The 25647-nt window shown below is 38.0% G+C and overlaps 1 protein-coding gene across 1 annotated transcript in view; it reads left to right on the top strand.

Moving 5' to 3' along the window:
* Positions 1-25647, top strand: part of LOC134535835 (protein jagged-1b) — a 356686-nt gene that overhangs the window by 46242 nt on the left and 284797 nt on the right. The window lies entirely within an intron of this gene.

Raw genomic sequence — 25647 nt, forward strand, 5'->3', positions numbered from 1 at the left:
TCTCAATAAATTCAAAAACAATTATCTAAACTCTTAAAGAAACTCCTCCCCAATTATTCAAATTACTTCACCTTATTTTATTTCATTACTTAAAACACCTTACTCAAAAAAAATTAATTAATTATCTAGCTATCTTCCATTATTATTTATTTACCGAACAAAACTTTCTCCTAAATTAATTTAGTAAAATTCAATTTCACATTAGGCAAGTACACTAACTCTCTACAGCAATGTTTCTCATTTCCCTCCTTCCTAACTGAATCCAATCTTACTTAACCTCCAGGGAATTTACCTCACAAAATAACCAAAAATTTCACTGTAGTGCCTATCTGCTATAGGCCCACTACACAGGGGGCTCTAACCCCACCAACAAACTTCATTGAAATGGTACCCTATCCCATACAGGATAGCCACTTCGGTACTACCATGGGGAACTCCTGCCCCAAACTACTCACAACTCTCAGGATTCTCCTGACCCTTAATTCCGTAGTCAGCCCATCTCCTATGGTCTGCGCTACAATTCCCTTTCTTCCCAGGGACACAACACCTCACCTTAGGGTCCCTCGCCTTAAAGAAAACATTAATTTTGTCTCTCTGTTCCCTTGGAGTAAATTCCCTCTACACACAAAAACTATCCTTCCCACTTTTCTCAATGCTTATCGATTTTATAGTGTACCTCCTTAATAATGTTTACAAATCCCAAAAAAAAATTTTTAAAACCGAGGTAGAATTTAACTAACAAAAACATAAACAACTTACAACGAAACACTTCTAGCCTATACATCATACACTTCTTAAAATAAATTACTTACATACTGAAAGTTCCTCTTCTTCTAAAACACACTTAAATTTAAATTTATTTAACCAATAGTCTATTTTCTTATCGCTAAGTTACCGTACAGCTGATCAAAACAAGGTCACGGCCGTCCACGTCTCTGTACGTGCTCGTGACGTCACCGAATTCCATCAGGTGCGCCAACCCTCGCTTGCGGTTCCTCCGTTCTCCGCTAGGTCTCAGCACCTCCCCGTCACGTGTTCACTCTGCCACGTCCACTGACGTGTCGTTCTGAAACAACTCTCAACATTTTTCTAATTAAAACAAAACATCACTATAAATTCTATAACTCTCTTTTACATAAACTCTCGTTTTCTTTTTAATTCCTTTCTAACGTTTATCCTTCCCTCGACTGATTTAATTCGTACGTCTCGTCTCCTACGCGCACGACAACAAAACAAACTTCACTTGAAAATAATTCCTATTTACGACAAAAAATTTTTATTTTAAATTATAATTCTCTTAACCTACAATCTTAAATTAACTTTAATAAAACTAAACCACTTGCATTATCTTTATTAAGTATTTAAATTATAACGTATTCTCCTCACGTAAAAATCCCCGATAAACTCAACGACTTAAAACAACTTATCACTATAAACTTTATCCTTACAAGTATACTCAAATAAACATCTGTTACGTCAAAAAAAAATCTCAAAGACTTCCTCCACTTAGATTAAATTCCGTAATCCTCTCCTCAAGTAAACTCTTAATAACCTGCTATCAGAAGCTGAAACTAACTTAATAATAAACATAAAAATCTACCTCTCTCTCTCTCCAGAAATAGAACCTATCCGGCGAACTCTACCATTTCTGTCACGTGCACCTAGCCGGTGCCACCGCCATTTCTGTCACGATCCACTTTCAGAGGGGGGGGCGAGAATCGTAGCTCTTTACATAGAAACAACTCGCTTGGCATCAACTAGTCTTAACTTCATAAAATACTTTACTGTACCTAGGATCATAGGTTCGTCATCCCGTACAGGATGTCTGGTGAGAGCTGAACTAAGGAGATTTTGCAAAATAACATAATACTTAATTAAAATTATTTTATTCTTAAAGTCAAATACTCAACATCATTTTAAAGAACATTTAAATAGCGGGATTACAATTTAAAACAATAATCTCTTTACTTCCTTAACGATTGAACGACCTTACAAGAGAGAGAATGAGAGAACTTCACTAAACACTTCCCTAGTCCTTCCGAATACCTCAAATCATAATTAATACTTAAAATTAAAACAAAGATAAGTCCATACTCACATTTTCCGAAAAGCCTTTCTTGATCGATTACTTAAAACTAACGTAGGGGCCTCTCCTGCCCTTAAAATCCGAACGAACATTACATTTTAAAAATTATAACTAAACGACTAGTGACGAGGGCCATTGCCTCCGCCCGAAAGCTTGAAGATGACAACATTATGACCTAACTTAAATTAAACGACTCGTGGCCTCTGGCGTCGGCCATAGCTTCCGCCCGAAAGCTTGAATTCCTACATCACGAACGAACTAACAACTCGTGACCACAGGTGAGACGCATAGCCTCCGCCTGAGTGAGCCTGAATTCCTACATCACGAACGAACTAACAACTCGTGACCACAGGTGAGACGCATAGCCTCCGCCTGAGTGAGCCTGAATTCCTACATCACGAACGAACTAACAACTCGTGACCACAGGTGAGACGCATAGCCTCCGCCTGAGTGAGCCTGAATTCCTACATCACGAACGAACTAACAACTCGTGACCACAGGTGAGACGCATAGCCTCCGCCTGAGTGAGCCTGAATTCCTACATCACGAACGAACTAACAACTCGTGACCACAGGTGAGACGCATAGCCTCCGCCTGAGTGAGCCCCGAGTCACCACTCACTTGCGCTTAAATTCGCGCGCCCTGCCGCGCCTACCATAACAAAAGCTCGTTATTGAAGTCAAATTTACTAAACAACTAACTAGAACATCTGGGAAGACTACCCCCCCTCTACCCCAATGTGCAGGCCACACCGCGCGGCTTGTTACGACAGCGCGCCCCAGTAACTGCGGCCCGTGGCTGCGCCAGCGCGCGGCCAAACAAACAAACAAAATTCTGCAAGCCCGCAGCGCGCCGCGCCGGCCCCGTGCCCCAATTACATGGTCACGCCACTTGCGCTGACGAGTGAACAGAGCAGCCAGCCCAGAGTCCCGTCAGTAAAGTCCCTAAATTTGATTTCAACAACCCTGCAAAATTTCAACCCGCGACAATATAAACTAAGCTCCGGCCGTGAACACGTTCTGCCAGTCGCAGTGCGAGCCGTAAATCTCTAACGTTGCTTCTTGAGGAATTAGCCTTCCAGGACGTACATTGATATTAACTTTTCAGCTTTCCGCCGGGGCTGGTCCCCCCAGATCCGACGAGAATCGTGCGGCGTGAATTATTTATTTCGTTTGCTCCGGAAAAAAAAAAGAGAAACACGTGCGCCACCCACTGCGAAATAAAATATTCCGTGCTGGCGGGAAATAACTATACATCACCTGGGGAACATTTTTTTTCTTTTCGTGTGAGTCATTATTATTTATTTCGTGAGTATTTATTTGGCGAACTCCGTGGCCTTGGGTTCCATGTTCCTGTTTCAAATCCCGGCCAAACATTGCTTTATTTTCCATTATCTGTATCATTATAGATATTGATATTAATCACTGTAAATATTCATATAATTGCAAGAAAAATTTAAATGCGAATTAATTAAAACCTTTAGTAATGAAAACTAATTATTTTGGTTTTGAAATCATTTTTATTCATCAGAACATATTATAAAGACAACTTTCAACATTGTCATTTTTAGCACACATTCAATATTACCCCTTAGGTATTTTTGTTCCTAATTACAATATGCAAGATAAATAACTCCGGAATCATGGTAAGCATGTTACTATAGAACACATTTGTACGTCCCAAAGCCACGTGTGTTAGAAAGTGTATAAAACTAACTGACGAGATAACAAAAAAAATATATTTGCCAACATAGTTTCCAAAAAAAGTCCTTGTAAACTGTACTTTTTTATACGGAGTTATGCAAATTTAAGTTAAAATAACTTTTATAGTACCTACTTAAAAACTATAGTTACCATTTACAAACTCACGGTGAATTTCACCGATGCTAAGGCATTCTGACACACTTCCGTTTCCATGTAACAAATGGCAAACCCTATCTAAATACCAGTTAATAACTTAACTATTGCTTTAAGTGTACTTCTATAATAATAGTCAATTTTTTAACTAACGAAGAGCTATTCCACGGAAGTTGTTAAGAACCAAAGTATAATTTATCTGTCATGCAGGAACTTCGGTTATAACGCAGTCAGTCTGAACAGGAAAAGTGTGAAGGTTCATAACAAACAGATATTTAACTGACCATGGTGATTTTGAAAAAAAAAATCGCTACGTCATACGTGTTGATATTTAGAATCATCGGCAATATCACCCGTGGGGATAAGAATGCTGGAAACGTTTGGGTATAGATGGCTGGAATCAAATATTGTATTGGAATAATCAAGTAAAATCAAAATAGTAAATTTATTCTTGTAACTGCGGTTGGGATACATGAAATACAACGAAACCCCATAATCGCACATCGATTTCATGAGTTATCGATAGAGCCATGCATTTTTAACGATAAGATTTCGAGAAAATTTTGTTGTGTTGTCTGTATTTCGTTTTTCGTTGAAGCTCTCTCAGGTACATCTTTACTGCAAGACACGAATCACAACTATAAAAGAAAACGCACCTGAATGGCCCGAACAAATAAACTTATGGCTTCTCTTGCAGATCGGCGCTAAACACAAGGAAGAAACTGCTGGTGCGTACTTTTTTTCAGTCTAATGAGCGTTTAGATCTTTTCCCGAAAAAATTTACGTCCCTAATTATCGTGTAACAGCTGCAGGTCTGCACTCGCCAATCACAAGGACGGAAAAGCACTCAGTGAAGCAGTGTTGTCGAACTTGTAGCAATGCTGGCCGTTACAAGGTCAAGCGGGTCACGTGACATATTGTGGTTATTTCATTTACTGTTATTACTGTTGTGTGAGTGTTTTTCCTGTCTATTTACCACGATAACTAGAAGAACTGATATTTCGAAGATTCATTTGGTCGCAAAGTTATACTCTTGCACTTCATTCATGATTGGACAGCAGTTATTTATACGCCCCGCTGTGACTGTGGACTAGGGGCAGGCATTTTTCGCGAAAAGATCTGAACACTTATTAAACTGCAACAAGGTATACCCGCACCTGTGGTTTCTTCCTTGTGATTGGCGGCCGTCTGAGAGAGAAGTCGTTGCCTTATTTGACCGAGCCACTCAGGACGCGTTTACTTCCGCACTGAATCACTGTGATTGGTGTTGTTACAATCGATATGTACCTGAGAGAAACTCACCCAATCATGAAACACAGACGGTGCTACAGTATTTTAACTTTTATCTAGTTTTGAAATCTTTTCGCGAAATCTGCATGCCCCTATTGTGGACCAATGACGTATAGCTAGCAGAGAAGTGAACCAATCAGGTGGTGCCAACTAAAACGAAAAAAAGGTTCTCACTAAGAAATTATTAGCCACTGTAAAAGAAAAAGGTTGACAGGCATTGAATTTTGACCATTGTCAAAAATTGGCGAAATTTCCCTGGATCTGTAACTATAGCTCTCTTGCAATTCATGTTTTGTCTCAAATTTTCTGTGCAGATATTTGCCAAGTATTATCCATTAGTAGGGACCGTAAACATTCACCTTAAGATGACTCCACAGTCCTTGTCTCATTCTCGGGTAAATGTCACCTGTTCATTCTCTGCTGACTGGTGAGTCGTCTCACCTGTTTTGGTTGAGGGTCTCTCACTGACCAAGAAATTTCCCTGCCAACTATGTGCCAATATCGGAAGCTTCTTAGAGGTATACATATTGGAGTCGTATCTTATCGCGAAATGAATCTGCGAATTTTCCCGGTGCCCATCATTTCGCAGCAATAACATCTCTCAAGCATTCATTTGCGTTACCTGTACAGTTAGGTAATACCTTAAACCAAAATACCTGCGGCAAAGAACATGTGCTTCAACGACAATGCAAAAGAACCAGCAACAAGCAGGGGCTCGGAAATCTCTCGGATTAATTTGGCACCACGTTAAAATTCACAGTCCTATGAATAATACGCCCACGTTTAATTTTCTATTGGCTAATATCTCTCTGCGAAACCCCTCCTTCTTAAAGTGTGTTAATTTGATCCGGGCTTTCTACTGCAAGCTGGGAGATAAATGACCACAGTCGTGGAGAGAAGTGTTGAAACAACTGTAGTTCAATCAGTAAAGCAATGTAAAGGTATGAAGTATACGTTAGGAAGACAATAATCCGCAAAATTTCCGTAACTCTAGGGATTTGTTTACAAGGAAGGTCCCTGAAATCCATAATAGCAACGAAGATAAATTAAATTACCTCCTCATAACTGTAGGTGAAGAGCAAACACTTGAAGTCACGTGAAGATATGAGCTCTCAGACAACGGAGTGGTGCTTACTACTGCCAGGGATGTAAGCTGACCCCGATTTACGGAAGGCCTTGCACCAGTTTTTGAGGGGTGGGAGAATTTGAGGTGCGGAAGATAAATAGGACAAAAATATTTTAGGGACGGGAAGAATTAATTTTTTATCGGACATTAATAATTTTATTTTCAAAAATGCATGTAAAATCCTACAATTTAAAGTTATAATAGCTGTATAAATCTGCAACAACTATTTATTAAATTTTAATAAATTATAAGACAAACAGCATTCGTGGTTTGAAAAACTTTAGTATTTAGTTGCATAATGTGATGTTGTAAAACTGATAATGAAGAAGCTTGAATTTGTAAACTGCCCAGAGCGCTAGGTATTTTAAATCGGGGTCTGAATAAAATAATAACTCTGGTACGAAAACTGGAACTAACACCTACTATCAAAAGGGGTTCGAACCCTATGATTGTCGGTTGTTAAATATGAGTGTTTCTGAGGGATGGTACATAACAAGAAAGAGTGATGAGCGGATATGTTAGTATCTAATGCTTCTGAAAGCAGTTTTAGCATTTCAGCCCACCGGTACGACTCGCTATAGTCTGTGAGACGTAACTTGTCTCAAATCTGACAGTTCTCAAATTAACACCAGTTTTACACATTTCCCAAAACGTAATTTTCAAAGTGTTAGCAGTATTCTGGTCATGGGCTCTGTAAAATTTCACGTATTACCTTCCGCAATGAAATTTTGTAGAATATACCTAATCGCATCTGAATTTTATTTTCTACACGGAAAACATTGTTTTGTACTTTTACAGAATGTTTCTTTGGAAACCAGCTGCCAAGAAATAATTTCTAATTCTACAATTCTACACATTGCTATGGTTATTTTTGCATGCATGTAATACCCTTTTTTTGGAAAGAATGCCGAATATTTCTTGTCGTGATGTATTTGTTACGTACACGAACGTCCACGGAACTGCAGTGAGGACTGTAAAGGTTGAGGCAAGTTGCTTGGCGAACTATACCAGCGCGATCGAAAACCCGACCCGATACAGTATATTTTTTTCCTCCTTGCGACCGCCCGGGAGCTGCCAGCTCAATTAACGAACTTCCAAACGGCCTTGTTTTCAACCCTGCGCCGTCGCCGCAGGCACGGAGGGGTGGCGGGCGGTTTTTTTTTGGAAGGACGGGAGGGTGGCAACGACCGTTAAACGGCAGCGCCGGGGCCAGGTGGCAGCCCTGCGCCTCGCGTGTCGCCCAGGTTGGTAACACTACACTCCCCGCTCCCCTCTCTACCACAAGCACCCAACTCCTGCAACCCCTTCCACGCCATCCAGCCCCGCGGGAGAAGAGATTTCCCCCCTCCCCTTCGCCCAGAGGCCTGATGAATATTTCATGCATTTCCCGCTGGAAATAATAACAATAATAAAAAATAAGTTGTAAAACGAGAGAGGGGGGGGGGGGGGCTTGCTCGACATTTCGGTGTTTCCTTCATGTACACGTGTTACTCGTAGGTCCTGCACGCATCGCTGGCTGCCCTTGGGGGTGGAGGGGGGGGGGGAGATTCTCTAATAACTCAGGGCATCCCAAGAAATGCAGGGACATTGTACGTTTCCTAGGGTTGATTCGGACGTCTTTCTATTTTTTTTTTAAATAATGTTTTTACATTGATCACGCAACTTTCCGGAAAACAAAGCGCAGGATTATTCAACCCTTACGACAGCCAATCCCTACATACATGTATTACACTTCTAGATGCTGCAAAGGATTGAATTTGTGGTCACGTGTTTTCTTTACAGGGTCTAATCTTTGTTATGTAACCTTTTTTTTAAGGGGACATAGTTCTAAATTGTTCACATTAATAATTTTAGAGTTTTGTTTAATAATTTTAACATTGAAATCTCGAAGGGAATCTGCATATGCGTGAGTTGAATGGTATTTTTGAAACTAGCTTCTAAATCTAAACTGTCTAATGAATTAGTTAATTTTATATACAGTTACTGTTAGACATGTCAATAGAAACTAATCTTTTTTTATAAAGTCCCAACCATTGTAAGTCTGTTAGCACGAAAATTCCAAAGTGATGTTTAAAGTGTGAATTTCATGTGGTGCTTTCCGAATCACTAAATACCAACTCGGTGTAAGTGAATTACAAGTCTTGCCTCGCAGTGATGGGTACAGCATTTTTTTTTTTCAGGGGAAAGGGAGAGGGGTTTTTTTAATAAGAAAGATAAAACTTGCATTACTACTGACACTAACACACTGACGTATGGGCCTACAGTAGTAGTCATAGGTGAGACGGCTTCTCACGCAGCTGAAATTGCAGGCGCTTTAACAACTCACATTGCATAGCCCGAATTAACAACTGCCTTCACTAATTTTTCAATAATTTTCCCACCTTCAGTTGGACCGGGAGGGGGGGGGGGATAAAACAAAACCTAAACCTATTTCCCCCCCCCCCCCCCAAATTGTGCCAACTACTTTTGCCGCGGGTAGCAAGAGGATAGTCATCGGTAGGGGCAGGCCTTTTTCGCGAATAAATCTGAACGCCTATTAGACTGCAACAAGGTATACCCGCATCAGCGGTTTGTTCCTTGTGATTGGTGACCGTCTGCGGGAGAAGTCGTTGCCTTGTTTGACCGAGCCACTCGGGACGCGTTTGCTTCCCCACTCAATTACTGTGATTGGTCTTGTAACAATCCTCATGCGCCTGAAAGAAATTCACCCAATTACGAAACAGAGACGACGCTACAGTTTTTTAACTTATAAGAAATCTCGGAATCTTTTCGCGAAATATGCATGGCCCTAGTTATCGGTACTATCTTCTTACTACTTTCCCGCCACATGAACTTATTGCGGTAAGCTTGGTTCTCGATGGAAATCGGCGCCCGTTAAACACGTAGGCCTACGTTATAAAATGTAAGTTTATAATCTCACTGTAGTGTGTGTGTATAAACTTATATTATACCAAGATTTACATCGAGATAGGTAGTGTATTTAGACAAAACATCATTTTTGATGTGTAAACATCTTAGCTCTCGGTACGGCGGACACACGTGCAGCAACATAAACCCGTTATATTCACTTACGTAAACATTAGGGGACAAACTAAACGTATTGGTGTTTCAAATGAAACTATTCTATAGTGAAACTACCCTGGAATATATTTTGTAAACTAAAATAGTCATAGTAAAAAGTAATCTCAAGTTTTAAAATACCTAAGAAAGTTGGTTAAAATCTCTTAACTTTTTTTAAACTTTTTTAATAACATTATAATATAATAATCATATTATATAATAATGATGATACATCAGCTCAATGACGTTAATTTTTTGTAGTAATTATTTACAGACAGCTTTCAGTCGTTTAAGCAAAAACTAATATACAAACATATACGTAATTTTATAATAAGTGTTTTAAAAGGTTTCAGGTTAATGCCATAAAAGTATAATTTATAATGTGTGCGGAAACTTTATAATGATAACTGTTTAGTGAATTTCTAACAAGATGGGCAAGATTTTAATAAAATTCCTTGTCGAAAATCAGATTCAAAGCTGGGGTTTTAGCTGGGGTTTTATCGTAGCTGTTTGTTGGTGGCAAGCAAAGTCTACTATTTAGGCAGCGAATTCTAGCGGTTGGCGCAGAAGGTATGAGTGTGATTGGCATCAAGGAATTTTGGTATTCGAAAAACGAACAATATATTTGTCAGTTTATTTATCACTATCGGCATTATTTTAAATAATTTACGTTATATTTCGTGTCCGAGTTTCGTATTTTAAGTTTACTTGCAACATGAACATGAACAACATGAGAAGACATGAGTTTGCTTGTTACCGAGGTTAGATGGTTACTCATCACTGACGAGTACTGAAATACCCGCTCACAGTTTTTTGTGTTTGCAGTGGTCAAATACAGGCCCAATTACTAGGAAATAATGGTATGTTTTTAAATTATATAGCCCTTTTATTGTGTTTTTGTAATGGACATGTTTTCTGGTGATGAAATTATCATATTACATGAAAATTTAAGTTTTGCAGCCATTTAAATGTACATTTTAATGTTATGGTGACAGGGAGTTCTATTTACGTACATGAACAACGTGATTATATCTCTTGATAAATATTAATTGTGAAAAGTGTCATGGTTAAAATGACAATGTACCCTGTCCCAAATGAGTCGCATTTCTTCGATTTCGTTCATTACTCGCACATAAATAGATCGCCGAACATCAGCATGAGCATATTTACTTGAAAAAAAATTAGCCAATATAATCTTTATGCATGTATTCTTCCGCCGGTGTCAATGCTGGTTAGTCAAGCCAACGTGACACATGGGCGTAGGCATTGCATGGATGTTAAACACAAAAAAAAACCTACTGCTCAGCTTAATTGGCACTCTGCAATATTCTCTCTTCGATTGTGTCGGTACCGTTTATTTTCATTGTGTACGTGTGGTGTATGATGTCGTCTGTACGTGTAACGGAGTGATGATTTCCGTTATTTTACTTCACGTCATTTGCACAGAACTATTAAACAACAGGGATTCCAGAGAGTAAGAAAAGAAGATTATGGTTTTGAGTGAATAATGACACGATTTTTTTTTAAAAAGTAAGTACCGTTTCGCAATTTGGCCGCTGCAACGCTATGTGTAACTACATCTGTTGGCAAGCCATAGACGCCATTACGGAAACGTTCAACCGTGTTTACCTTTGTTTGCGAGTATTTTTTTAAAATTTCTCCGCCGTTTGAGAACCCCAACGACTGTGAAATACGCACCGTGATTTGTTTCCTTAATTCTAAAGGCGTGAAAGCGTGAAATTCGTCGTCAGACGTGTATGGAGAAAACATGATGGCCCATGAAATGGTGCGGGCATGGGTGAGAGCTTTTAAAGATGGCCGCACAAATGTTCATGATGAGGAACGAAGTGGGCGACCGACCTTCTGTCATTACCCAAATTTGGAGCGGAAAATTGACGAGAAAGTGAAAGAGAACGGACGTTTTACGATTTCGTCGTTATCTGAAGTGCTTGCAGTGTTAACTAAATCAGGTGGCAGACTACTATGAGGATGTGATTAAAATTCTGACTGTACGATAACATAAGTGCCGTAATATTGGTGGAAATTACGTAGAAAAGCAGATTTAGGTAAGGTTGTCATGTAAAAATAAAATCTTTAAGAAACGTTTACATGTTTTTTTTTCTTTTCAGAACGGTAGTTAATTTAAAAAAAACGCGCCTCGTAGAAAGGAAAGTTATCTTCCAAATTAAATGTAGAGAGGCAACTGTAATTTTTGAGACTATATCCACGGGGTAAAGACCTGTGAAATTCGCAGTTTCATTTCGCGATAGGATAGAGTCCAAATACTTTTGACATTATTTTGCTTCAGTGATTGGGCCACAGTTTATCTGAAGGACTCTGGGCCAATGAAAAATCTTTAACAGAAGAATTAGCGAATCACGATCATTCCAGTCAACAGGTGTTACGAGTCGGTAACCAATCAGCAGATGTAATTTGCACGAGTGCATAGAGAATCATGGATTCTATCCTTTAGGGATTTGAAATCGCGAATTATACAGGTCTCTACCTCGGGGATGTTTTAGAATCCTCCGTGGGTCCCGTGTGTCTGCTAGCTATGATGGTTCGAACCCAGATCCCCAAGAATTTCACCTTAATTTGCTAGCAATTTACTAGCAAGTCGGAATGCCAATTGTTGCAAGCTCACCGTGAACTTGGGTGTCCTGGAGGTATTTGTAGGGGCAGGTAATTTTCGCGAGAAAAAAAGCTGACCGCTCATTAGACTGCAATGACGTATGTATGCCTGCGGTTTCTTCCTTGTAATTGGCGGCTGGCTGGAAGAAAATCCATTGCCTTATTTGGCCGGGCCACTCAGGACGCGTTTGCTTCCGCACTGAGTCATCGCGATTCGTGCCGACAGTAGACATGTATGTGCCCCGAGAGAAACTCAACCAATCATAAATCACAGGCGGTGCCACAGTGTTTTAACGCATAGCTATTTTCGAAAAAAAGATTTTTCAAGAATTATATGCCCCTATCTATTTGCACACAACAGCGCAGTGCCAAATCCCATTTTTGCTTCGCTTGAAAATACAAAATTATGAACTTTGATGAACTGGTCGCTGTCAAGTCAAGGACTAAAAATTCCAAATGAACTTACGGCATGTTTTCAGCTAATCTGAACACTGTGTTATTAATTCTGGTGATGAGTTTCCGTTCTGTGATGAAGACTTTTCAATTATGAAACTTATTGTACCAATATACTGTTAACTGCAACAACAAGCAGATTATGTTCAAATTAAATTTTGTTTAGTTGTTGACAGGAATTATAGCCGGAAGCCTGTTCCCAAATTTTTTAGATTAGCTGATATGCGTTATCAGGCCACGATACATGTCTTACAGCGTACCGTGGCGGCCGCAGGGGGGATATGCCCCCACCATTCTGAAGCTATGAAAATATTATGCCAGATCTCGGTGAAGGAAGTATTTTATTTTGGGTAATGCAAGGTTATCTGTTACAACACATGGAATCACAAACCACGAAGGCAGTGATGCATGTTAAGAATGACAATATTACTGTCGTTACTTTGTGATGTAGGCCTAATTTTTTTTTAGTACAACCATTATTATTTTATTTTTTGGATCTGTAACATCTTAGCTCGCGGTATACGGCATTTGGAGGGAGTAATTTCGTAAATGCGACGTTAGTCAAGGGAAGGAAATGTGTAACAACCACAGTGCTGCCATCTGTGGTAGAAGGCGCGAACAAAGTTCATGAAGACAAAGGGAAACTTTATAGTATTAACGGTTTAGTAAATTTTTACAAAATGGACAGTATATTTTTATAAATTCTTTGTCCAAAATCAGACCCAAAGCCAAGGATAATTTTTTCTCTTTTATAGGAGCCGTTTCATTTTATAGTGTAAAATTTTGTTCTGCTGATCAAATAATTGAATAGTCGAAGTAGCTGCTTCGGCAGCGAATTCTAGCGGCGGGTGCGAAAGCTACGTGTGATTTGCGTCCATAAATGTAGTTGAGAATACATTTTGCGATCGGCATTATTTTTAAGAATTCATACGTTGGATTTCGTGTCCAAGTTTCGTATTATAAGTGTATTTGCAACATGAGAACACATGAGTTAGCTCGTTACCGAGGTTACATGTTACACATCTCCGGCGAGTACTGAAAGACTCGCTCGCAGTTTTTTTTTTTTTTTAATTATCCTCACTAAATAAAGTCTCGTGGTTGCCACTGCAGCACACCTACCTCAACTATGTGTTATTTGTCTCATATCTTCCTTCTTCTGCCGTAACATCTATTTACCGTCAGCAGTGAAAAGCTGAGCATAGTTAATTAGTCTTTCTGAGTGGAAGTTGTGTTACACTAGGTCTAAATCAGACCCCACCATACTGAGTTTTTTTTTAAAAAATGACCAATTTTTTTTTTCCTAATCTAACTATATATTTAAAGGTTTGACAAACCACAGGAGTTAAAAGTTAAATATTTAATTACTACGTAGTCTGAGGTCACTCCCCTTAATTAATTAATAATTTTTCTCCCAGAGGTTGTGTGCAGGAGCCTTCTTTAAAAAAAAAAGACAATGAAAATATAAAAATGCTTGAATAAATAAATAAATAATTTTTTTTTGCTTTGTCGTGCTAGCAATTCAGGTGAACATGAAAACAAAGAATATTTCATTTCATTTTCATTTCATTTATTAGCGTCCTATATTTGACAGTACATATGTCCAGGTTTTGTCAGTAACATTATAAATAAAATACAACATCATAATACACTAACAAAACAATATAAAAAAAAATACATTATAACACATTAATATATGTTACAATAAAAAATGATAATAAAAAACAATGCAGCAATTTATGTAGATGCACTGAGGAATTCATTAACAGAGTATGGAGCTATTCGTAGTAGGTAATCTTTGAGATGTCGTTTAAATATGGTATGTGATTGGGATGCTGTATTTAACAGGGATATCGGTAGAACATTTATTAGTTTAAGGCCCATGTAAAAAGGGTTCAATTCGTATTTTTTTGTTGAATGAAAAGGAATGTGATTCTTATAAATGGATCTGGTAAAGTGATTATGTATTTCATTATTCTTTACATACTTAATATTTTGAATTACATAAATGACAACCGAATATATATAAATGGCTGGAAATGTTAAGAGTTTGTTATTCAGGAAAATAGGCCTACAAGAATCTGTCTTACTAAGATTATAAATAATTCTAATAACCCGTTTTTGAAGCTTAAATATCTTTAGCCAATTTAAGGAATTTCCCCAAAAAATAACACCATATCTCATTATTGAATATATGTTTGCATAATACATAGCAATTACTGCTTTATGTGAAGTTACAGTATTAATAGTTTTTATGGCAAAACAAAGAGAACTAAGTCTACGACACAGAAAATATATATGATTAGTCCAATTTAGATTCTCATCAAGATTCAGTCCCAGTAATTTTGCTGTTTTTACAGTATTAAGAATATTATTGCCAATAGTCACTTCAATATTATTTAATCTATTTATTTGAGAGTTAAAATATATAATAGAAGATTTTTGAATATTTAGAATCAGTCTATTATCAGTAAACCAAGTTTGCATTTGGTTGAGGGTTATGGAAATTCTTTTTTGTAGTTCCTGTAAAGTCTGGCCTGTTACTATAATGGAGGTATCATCTGCAAACATGATAGTCTGGCCATAATCTAGAAACAAAGGTAAATCATTAATAAAAAGCAAAAACAAAAGTGGACCGAGAATTGAACCTTGGGGAACACCAATACCAATTTTCAAAATTTTTGACCTAGAAGTAGTGGTAATATTATTATAAGTCACATTAATACTAGTAATTTGTGAACGATTTGATAAGTAAGATTTTATAATATTGTTTGCAACACCTCTTATACCATATTTACTTAATTTTTCTAATAAAATATCATGGCTTACACAATCAAATGCTTTGGTTAAATCTACAAGTATGCAAGCTGTCAAGACTTTATTATCTAAATGAGAATAAATACTATTGAGTAGAGTGAACAATGCTTGTTCCGTTGACTTGCCTTTAACAAAACCATACTGATTACTGGTAATTATATTATAACAATTTAAGAATGAAAGCAACCGTTTTAATATAATCTTTTCAAGAATTTTTGAAAAATTTGGTAATAAAGCAATTGGTCTATAATTATTAATGCAGGTAGTATCACCCTTTTTATGTAGTGGAATAATTTTCGCTATTTTGAGCCTATCAGGAAATATGCCATTTTCTAAACATTTATTAAATATATAGACAAGGGGCTTTTTAATGTGTTCTGCACATGATTTTATTACAGAAATAGGAACATCATCAAGACCAACAGAATTTTTATTTTTCATACCTCTTATTATTTGAGTAATTTCATTTTCATCTACTGGTGTTAGGTACATTGAATGCAAATGCAAATGAATATCAAGTATTCTAGGTGATATTCCTGTATTTATAATGGTTGAATTGTTTTTTATCAAAAACTTTCTTATCAAAGATGTCTTAAAGATGTATTAAAGATGATCTTTAAAGTTGGAGATATTCCCTTTCAACGAATAGAATACAGGTATTCGAGCTACATTCATTGTAACTCCTTTTAGGATGCTAGCACCCAATTACTCATTATGCACACGACAGTTCTACGTGCGCCAGCAGTACGCCAGAATGCGTGCTGACTTTTGTTATTCTGTGTCGTTGGGGGACAAAACGACCAATGCTCTTAATAAAAACGACTCTATCATGCCAAAAGTGATATAGTTATGTTTCTTTTTCGCAACCTTTTTAAAGCGGTGGAAAAATAATGCATTTCAACGAGGTTTTAAGTCAATTAAATAATAATTACTTTTTCACTAGTTGACATTAAGAACTTTAAAAAAATTCTTTATCTCTTTTATTGCTGAAACAGAAATATTCTACGTGACATATAGCCTTTGAATATATATACTGTATAGAAGTCGCGAGTGGATAGGATTTACTCTACGTCTTTCAGAAGCTTATGATGAGCAGCTTGGGAACTTCACCGCTGCAGTGCGCTGCCGTAACGCCCTGTATCGTCTTAGTTGTTATTTACACGTCAGAGCGCAGCGCTGTCGCCCGCTGTCATTCCCCGCTCCCCTCATCCATCATTCACTGCAGTTCAACGTCGTTCAACGGGAGGGGGAAGGGGTGTTTGAAGAGTTCGAGACTTGTCCGCTAGGGACCACCACAAGTCGATGCCCTAGAGATGGTGGCGATTGCGGCGGTGAATTAACCAACTACCTCAAAACCGTATTAGAAATTTTAACCTGGGCTGGCGACTTCTATACAGTATATATATTCAAAGATATAGCTGAACACCGTAGCAAATGTGTGACCCAAAACCGTAATTGAACCCTACTTGAATGGTTCTGAATGGTTGTCTCCTGGTACCCATTTAGGGGCGATCGGTCGTAATTTATAATCGGTTCGTCATACGTAAAACACTATAATAAACAGTAAGTTTAGAAAAAAATTATCCTTAGTTTTTTCGACTACACATCATATCTTACGAGCAGCCGTTTCATTGGGAAAGTGAGAAAACCTGATTTTATATTCTTACTAAGAGAGCAACTATGGGGCGCTGTTTCAAAATTCATTTAGGCCCGTTCTACATTGGCAAGGAAACGGAGACGGATCACGTAAACGGAGTCGGATTTCACGGAACAGAGTTCCTACAACAGCACATAGCCGGAGACGGACCCGTATGGATTAGCTCGGCAATGCTGAGCGAGATCTTCTGTTTGCGTTGCTTCGTGAGACCAATAGAAGCTGAGTACGAGGCTGCGTTGGCAACATTGTTTGTTGTGTTCTAAATACGTTAAATTTTGTTTAAATTAAAAGAATATCAAGTGTGTCATATTTATTCTTATTATATACGTAAATTCTGCCCGTGCTGTGATATCAAAGCGTAATATATATTTATAATTGAATTAATATTTGGTAATCATGAAATATAATCTCATAGGTTGCCGTTTGTTACGTTTCCCTGAATTTTGGAAGCATCAGATGCGATTGGGATATTTTCCGGAGATCCTTCTTCGTTTCCGTGCCATGCAGGCTGGTGTATAAAGTCTTGCCATCTCAGAAATAAGAAATGTGGAATTATCATAGGATGATCTTCATCAAAACCTTCTGGTTTGCGATTGCTTGAGACAATCTCAAGCAACGTCTATGGCACACAAACATTTAAATAAGAATGCATACACGAATTGGTTAATGAAGGTATTGCTCAAACCACAAAAAATTGAATACCAACCTTAAAGAAAGGGCTGAAATATGAAGTGTACCAAACGGCTATAGCTTTTATCACAAATATCAGCAGCGCAATGTTTTTTTTTATTTAAACCTTGGCGCTACTAACAAAGGCGATTCCAGAATGAAGTTCAGGGTAAGGGTAAAATTAAATTTTCTAATACGATTTTAGAACATTTAGGTTTGATTTGAAATATTTAGAAGATTTTATTTTTGGTTCAAATCAGAGTTATCTATTTTACTTTAGCAAAATAATACTTAAGTAAGTTTGGTGAACCAAGATAAAAAAATTAAGAGAAATGAAAAAAAAAAATTACTCGGTGTTCAGAAAAGGGGTGGGGGCACCCCCTCTGGATCCACCGGGTGCTACTGGTGAACCACCCCAGTATATTGTTGGAGTGATTTCGAGGAAACCATGAACCTACAGCTTGGTTAGTGTGTTTGAGAGGGTGCATGGTGAGGAGGAGAAGGGGGGAGGGCTAGTCTCGACCGCGGCCGGGCTGGGTGGCAGGATGCGCGCTGTCCAGTCAGACAGGATTCCAGCACGCAGCGGCCTCGCCACCCCTCCCCCCCTCCTTTAACTCTTCCCCTTCCACCCTCGCCCGCGGCCTGCACTAGCGCTCCCAGCGGCCGACTCCCCAACTCAGCATTGCCCGCAGGCTGGAGTACAGTACTGACGCACTCTGGACGATTGAGTCTTCTCTTCTCTCACTCACTCTCTCTCTCTCGTAGCCGCTAAACAAAATTGCAGACTTGACAAACACGACTCGTTAACGTAGAAACGGAAACGGTTCCGTCTGTCGCTTCCGCGATGCGCGGAGACGTAACAAACGGCAACCAATGAGATTGCACTTGGATTTAATACTATTTCTTGGACACACGTCATTGCAGTTTGGCACTTTTTGTCTTGGGAAACATTCATTAACGCAAAACAAAAAATTAAAAAAAATAATAAACCTCATAAAAAAAAAGTCTAAATCAGCTGATGTCGAACAGACAAACCCAACGAAGAACCTAAACGGGTTTTAGGTTTTACGGACAACCCAACGACAAATGTTTTCTGTGGGTTTATGTTTTCATTTTTATTTATTATTTTGCATTTATGAATTTTTCTCATTACAAACAGTGCAACACTACAATGGCGTATTTCCAAGAAACTGTATCAAATCAAAATTCCCCATTGCACTAATCATTTAAAGAACACTGCTAGGATTTCCATTTATAATAAATAAAAAATCCCTTTCGACACAGCTTACAGGCGTAGGTAGATATCAAAGTACATATTTCTTTTGGAAATATTTTGGAAACTCCTGGATCATTTTAAAAACTGAATGTAGCCTACATAACATCCTATATGTTCGTCAATATTCAAAAAAGATCGATTTAACATTTTCTTATATTCCATGCAACAAAAATATTTTGAATGTTTTTAACTTAATGCATTCAGCATTGAATGTCTTAACGAATTTCATATTATGCCTACTAAGGTAGGTATGCCATTATTTTTGACCTCTAAACATTTTTCATCCCTTGCACTAATACGTGGTCAAATAATTTTTTTTTGGAAAATAATTAAGTAAATATTAAGATGGATACTAATATATTCCAACAAATTTGTTATAAAGAATTTTTTTTTTTAATTTTCAAGCCCGGTTTTTACTGTAATAGTTTGTTTCAACAAAAATTGTTTTAGGTAAAGTTGAATTTTATAGAATATCTATTAAAAAAATAATGACATTTTGTTTTTCTACTCGTGTTATTTCCACCCTTTGCAGTAATTATTTGTGATACAAAATTTACTTTCGGCAAAAGTATTCAAGAATATTTAAGATGTTAAACAAAAATAGCATTCATTCGTTAGAGTACTTACAGAGTAAAGGAAGTTTTATTTATTTTCTTATTTCAACCCCAGGTTGTTTCAACCCCTTGCAGTAGTGGTTTTTATTATCAAAAATTGTTTCAGACAAATTTTTTAGATACAAATTATAAGCTTTACAAGCAATGTGAACGGATTTGACGCTATACCTACTAAGGGAATTATTAATTTTAATTTTTTATTGAAACCCCTTCTTTATCCATCCCTTTCAACAATGGTTCGTTGCATCACAAATTATTTCAGACAACGTTTCGATATATTTATAAGGTTTAGAAACAATTTGAACGGATCTTATAGTGTGCCTACTGAGGGAGATAGGAATTGTTTGTCATCCAACCCTTATTTTTTCCACCCCTTGTATTTATGACTGCTCGTATCAAAAACTTATCGAGATAAAAGATTTTGGCATTACTGCGATGAGTTATAATACTTTCAAACGATGTGTTATTTTCCGTATTATGGTATTATGGGATTTACAGCGATTTTTCTGTATTTCTAAAAAAATTTCCTATTTCTACCCCTTTGGCCAGATATTGCCCATTAACAAACTCGACCAAGAGTACCCACTAGTAAATTTTATGTATCAGTTTGGAATTAATTTGTGAAAACGTGTGACAGTTATCTGGTTCAAAAAATTGTGATACACACACCTACACACACACACACACACACACATACATATATATATATATATATATATATATATATATATATATATAAACTTTTGAGTTGACGATGGTTTTGGGGTCTTGGACATGAAACGAAAATATACGTAAAAATTTTCTGAAATCTCCTAAAACCACAGAACAATGATATAATACTAGATATTCTTGAACTAGAAACTATTTACCATTTATTTTAAACGTAAACAGACATGGCTACTACCGTGGCCATATACTTGGCTTCCATTGGCCGCACGGAGCAAGGTTAACGGAAGAGCTGGGCATTGCCGAGCTAATCCGTACGGGTACGTGTCCGCAAGCGTGCCATTGTAGACACTCCTTTCCGTGAGATCCGTCTCCGTTTACGTGAACATTCGCCGTTTGCGTGTCATTGTGGAATAGACCTAAAGTGAATACATCATGCTTTTAAAATACGATAATACCGTCGTACGTCATTAAATTAGGTATGCTAGTATACGATAAATCTGGATAGAAAAACTGGAGATTTTTCTAGTCACCTGGACATAAGGCTACTATTTTAACAAGGGAAAAAAATTGGAGTCTTCCGCCAGGCGCATTAAAATCGTATCTTCACAATTGTAAAAACATGGCGTTAATAAAAACCGAAAGGGTATTAGGGTGATATTCCATGACATCAGTGTAAGGTAGCGAATAAGCACTGCCCTGTTGGAACAAAACCGAAACCTAACTCGTGGGCCGTATTCCAGAACATGTCCAAATCGGATTCCAGTAAGGAAACAAATCGAGCCCAGCGCGTGGCTAGAAACTGGTTTCAACGCACTCTAGCGGACGTTTCGCAACCATCGACACAATTTTTACGGACAAAATACTAGAGATAGCAGCACCATCGCACAAAAAACCGATCCGCGGTTCTAATTTTTGCAAGTAGGCTGCTTTTTAATTGGCGATTTTTTTTAAGACCTTTAAAGTGTACAGAATGTATTCCAGGGTTGTTTCAGTATCATTAAGTTTCATTTGGCACACCAACACGCTAGATTCGTCCCCTGATGATCGCAAAAGTGACCATATAGGTACTCTATACACGCCATACGCGGGCCCACATTCTGGAAAAAAAATATCAGAAAATGAGCCCTGCTCATGCGCGGAATTTCGCTGCAAAGGTTAGGACACCAAAATCCGTTCCCAAAAAAAAAAAGGATTAGGCAGTGTCCTATCGTGCACTACAGGAATAAGGTTAGTGTGCAGGTGTAGCATATTCAACACTTAAACCCTTATATTTTCGTGTCTTCGAATACCGATCTCACGGTTGTCTTGACTGTATACTTTACTTGCTTTGAGCTCCGCCCTTTGTTTTCCTTAACGCTTTTTCGTTACTCTCTGGACGAAGCCATAGCCTGCCGGTTGTAAAAAAAAAGGGGGTGTAGCTGTGTCATGGACACGGCCGTGTGTTGTACGTGAATACGTGTACGTAACATGTAATATTTTCTATACAAAATATAAAATACGCTATTTTTTTATTTTAATACTATATATATTCACTGTAAATATTTTACAGTGATGTTTTATATATGCGATCGGTAGATTTTGACGAGAACTGACGATTGATACTCAAACGAATGTTAGCTTCTCAGTCAAAAGTTATACTAAATGGAAATCTCGAAACGCCGCAAAATGACCTCAAAATGGCGGCACTTCCCCCTCCACCGCGTGCGATGCGTCACAGTCCTCACTTAGCGTAACGAATTCTTTGATCTTTTAGCTATCCAGTGGTGTAATTAAATTTTGGATGGAGATGATAGATATGTAGCTGCAACACGGAACTGTATCCCCCGATTAATTTTAAACACGTGTTCACGTCAAAAATGCCACTTTAAGGGAGATGTGTCTGCAGGCGAGCTGTGGAATGTGATCCGGTGTGGCACGGCAACGAGCGGCGACAGCTGATTGAAGCCGCGCTGCAGCACACACACACCGGCGAGGAAGCTGGGATTGCAGGCGGAGCGAGCAACAGGAAGTAGAAGCACTTATCCCAACGGTACACGGCAGATCCGCGGGGATTTAACTCCCGGGGTTATTAATTTTTTTTTTAATGTGTAGCATCCCATCTCTCGGTGTACGGCATTTGGTGGGAGTAATTTCGTGAATGGAACGGAAGTCGCGTGGAACGTAAATGTGTTTAACCACGGTGCTGTCATCTGTGGCGGATGGCGCTAGCCAAAGTTACCAAATACAAAAAGTTAAACTTATTAGCATTATTTGTTTAATTAATTTTTAACAGGATGCGCAGTATTTAAAAAAAACCATCTTTGTCGATAATCAGATCCAAAGCAAGGGTTAAAATGTTTTTTTTCCAAGTCTTTTTCGCTTTTATCGGAGCTGTTTCATTACATAGATTTTTAGATTTCGATAGTCGACCTATCTGCTGAGGGAGAGCGGTAACTAATGTAGTTGAAAACACAGTTTGCGTATATTCATCACGCTCGGCATTATTTTAAAGAATTCTACGTTAAATATCGTGTCCGAGTTTCGTATTATTAGTGTATTTGCAACATGAGAACACATGAATTTTCTCGTTACCGAGGTTACATGTTAAACATCTCCGGCGAGTATTGACGGACTCGCTCACTTATGTTTTGTCATAGATAATAATATTAACAGATTCGTGGTCAAATACCACTGATTTCCAACCGTTGTTAGACTCATTTCATATAATTAAATATTAAATTTTATTTTCTGTGATTAAACAGCTGGGGGGAGTACACAGTTTACCTTCTACTGTCCAATTATCAAACATCGCCTCATAAAAAGTATTGAGATTTAAAAACCAACATATCTGATGAGATCGAGCCTATAAGAATGTTATTTTTTTGCGAAAAGATTCCCTGACCAGCTGAGAGTTAAAACACTGTAACATCGTCCGTGTATCTTGATTGATTGACTTTCTTTCAGATACATGAAACTGTTGTTTCATGAGTCACAGCTGTTGTGGAAGCAAACACGTCCAGAATGGCTCGGCCAAAAATCTATCTGGAAGAAACTCTGTCACGAAACCCAGACGATGCTACAGTTTCTTAACTCTTATCTAGTCCCGAAATATGTTCGCAAAAAATACATGCTCCTAGCGTTGTGTTCCGACTTTGAAGAATCCCGAAGTACTTTTTGACTGCGGCAATGTTAAGAAGTAGAGGGAAAATAAAATTTTAATCGATTATTTTCTATGGAAATGTGACATGCTTTCGTTGGTGAACAAAGAAATAATACAAGCCGGTTACAGATCAGGCAGTGTCGTCTGTGGGTTCCGGACGCCCGGTAGAAGCAAGCCTGCGAGGAGCCCGTGTTACGTTCCAAGACCCCGGGCATGCGTTGCGTCAGAACTGGAAGATGGATGGCCCCGCGCGCCCCGGGTTCCGAGGCGAACACCGCTGTCGACCGGCCGCTGGAATCGATTGGCAAGCCCAAGCGCGTCCCGCGCGAATCGATCATTTGGCAGACGCGACCACTTCGACGCCGGAAAGGTCACTTGCTGTTTATCAGCGGAGCCCGCGGAGGATGGAACGTGCTTTTAATTCCCTTTCCCCCCCCCCCTCTCCCCTTCGGCGAATGGTGAACATGCAGCATGGCGACCCATCGCCGCCACGATGCGACTGTGTGGTTCTACCGTAGCTGTTCCTTCCAGGGATGCCCAAGTCAGTGGCTTCGATCACACTCGGTTATTCTCGTTCCCCTGACTGGCCGGACCATTCACTGAAGGTTAGAGATGAGCCAATCATAGACCATCAAATCCTTAGTAATCGAAGGTTTCAATATTCGAGGGAAAAGATTTTAAGAAATATTTCAATTGAATTAAATTTAAAAAAAAAAATCCAGGCGAATCCTATTACAATTCCCCATGTAATTTTACAAATAAAATTACAATATGTATGTATTGATTCTGGAAACTTAGTTTGTGAAACAAACATTTAAATTGTTATCTCGATAATCCTATTTCATACATGCAAAAATAACCGTAGCCATGTTTTGTACAAAGTTGCATTACAATTATTGTTGTATTACAAAATATTTCTTGCAACAGTTACCAAAGGTACATTTTTTTTTTTGTGTAGAGTAAGGTAGTGGGCCTTGATAAGATCAGCGCTGGCGGAAATCGACTTGCTCCTTGTTCGCATATATATATATATATATATATATATATATATATATGTGTATATATATATATATATATATATATGTGTGTGTGTGTATATACATGTATATATTGTATTGTCTTTGAGACCGGAATATGTCGGAGACGATAAACAATGAGGCATTTTGTTTTCGACGGGAAAGGTATTCTTCGGGAACAAATACACCCATTTCACACAGATGTTGAGGCATTTTCCGGAGGTTAACTACCATACGTTTTCGCCATAAATGTTTTACACGTTCTTTTAACTATCCTTGAAATGGGTAAGATTATTAAGACTTTTTTTTGTGTACCTAACTCCATGGCTGCAATGCCATGTGTTTAAAAAATGTTTTAAATTAAACGTGTAATGTAAAAAATCCAATCTAAGCGCTCAGAACTGCGAATTCATGACGAGTCAGGTTTTACTTTCATGTTCTTTCTCTGTCCGTTTGAATTTTTCAAAAAAAAAAAAAAACACTACTGTTGTTGCGCACAGAAAAAAAAAGTGTACTTTTTCAAAAGATTCCTATAGAAACCAGTTGTTAAGAAATAGAATGTAACACTACAAGAAAGATATTGTAAAAATTTGATTATTGGTTATTTTTGCATATATGAAATACGTTTTTTTGGAGTTAATACTGAGTAGCCATTACAAAGCATAAATGTACGGGTATTATTACTGCGAGCCTATGTTGTAGTTATGCAGTTTTTTTTTTCGTGTAAATGTACAAATTTACAAATATCTTTAAGTTTACATGAATGTTTCTATTCTATTTACAACCCAAAAATACTGTAACTTTTTAGTAAAGTTTAATATCGTAACAGTACGTTTAGTCAGTACTGGTAGTAAGATAATAAAATTTAACAGTCTATGTCGTAGGCTTTCCTGGTCAAATTCTCTAACAACTGTTGTCTACAGCTCTTGAAGATGGAAAAAACAAGGCATGCCGAAACGTCGGGCACATGCTCAATTACACAAACTTGGCGTCAATTCAAAAGCCAAGAAGTAGATAATTTTAACAGTTTTCAGATTGTCTACAGGATACGAAAGTCACGGAAATATATGAAACTGAAGGACTGATCATGTAATTTGCTTAAATGTAAGGAAACTGAAGCACAGGTCACGAAAGTCAAGGAAATGTAAGGAATATGTTGGACTGATCACGAAAGTCCAGGAAATTTCCCTAAATAAACAACAACGGTGCTGGAAAGTCTCGAAATTTCTTTTCCAACAGCGTTTTCCTAACTTGCATTTTGTATTATTTTTTTTACGCCTCTCTTCATTTG

The sequence above is a fragment of the Bacillus rossius genome, chromosome 10 (assembly GCF_032445375.1).
Source record: "Bacillus rossius redtenbacheri isolate Brsri chromosome 10, Brsri_v3, whole genome shotgun sequence".
Classification (NCBI taxonomy): Eukaryota; Metazoa; Arthropoda; class Insecta; order Phasmatodea; family Bacillidae; genus Bacillus; species Bacillus rossius.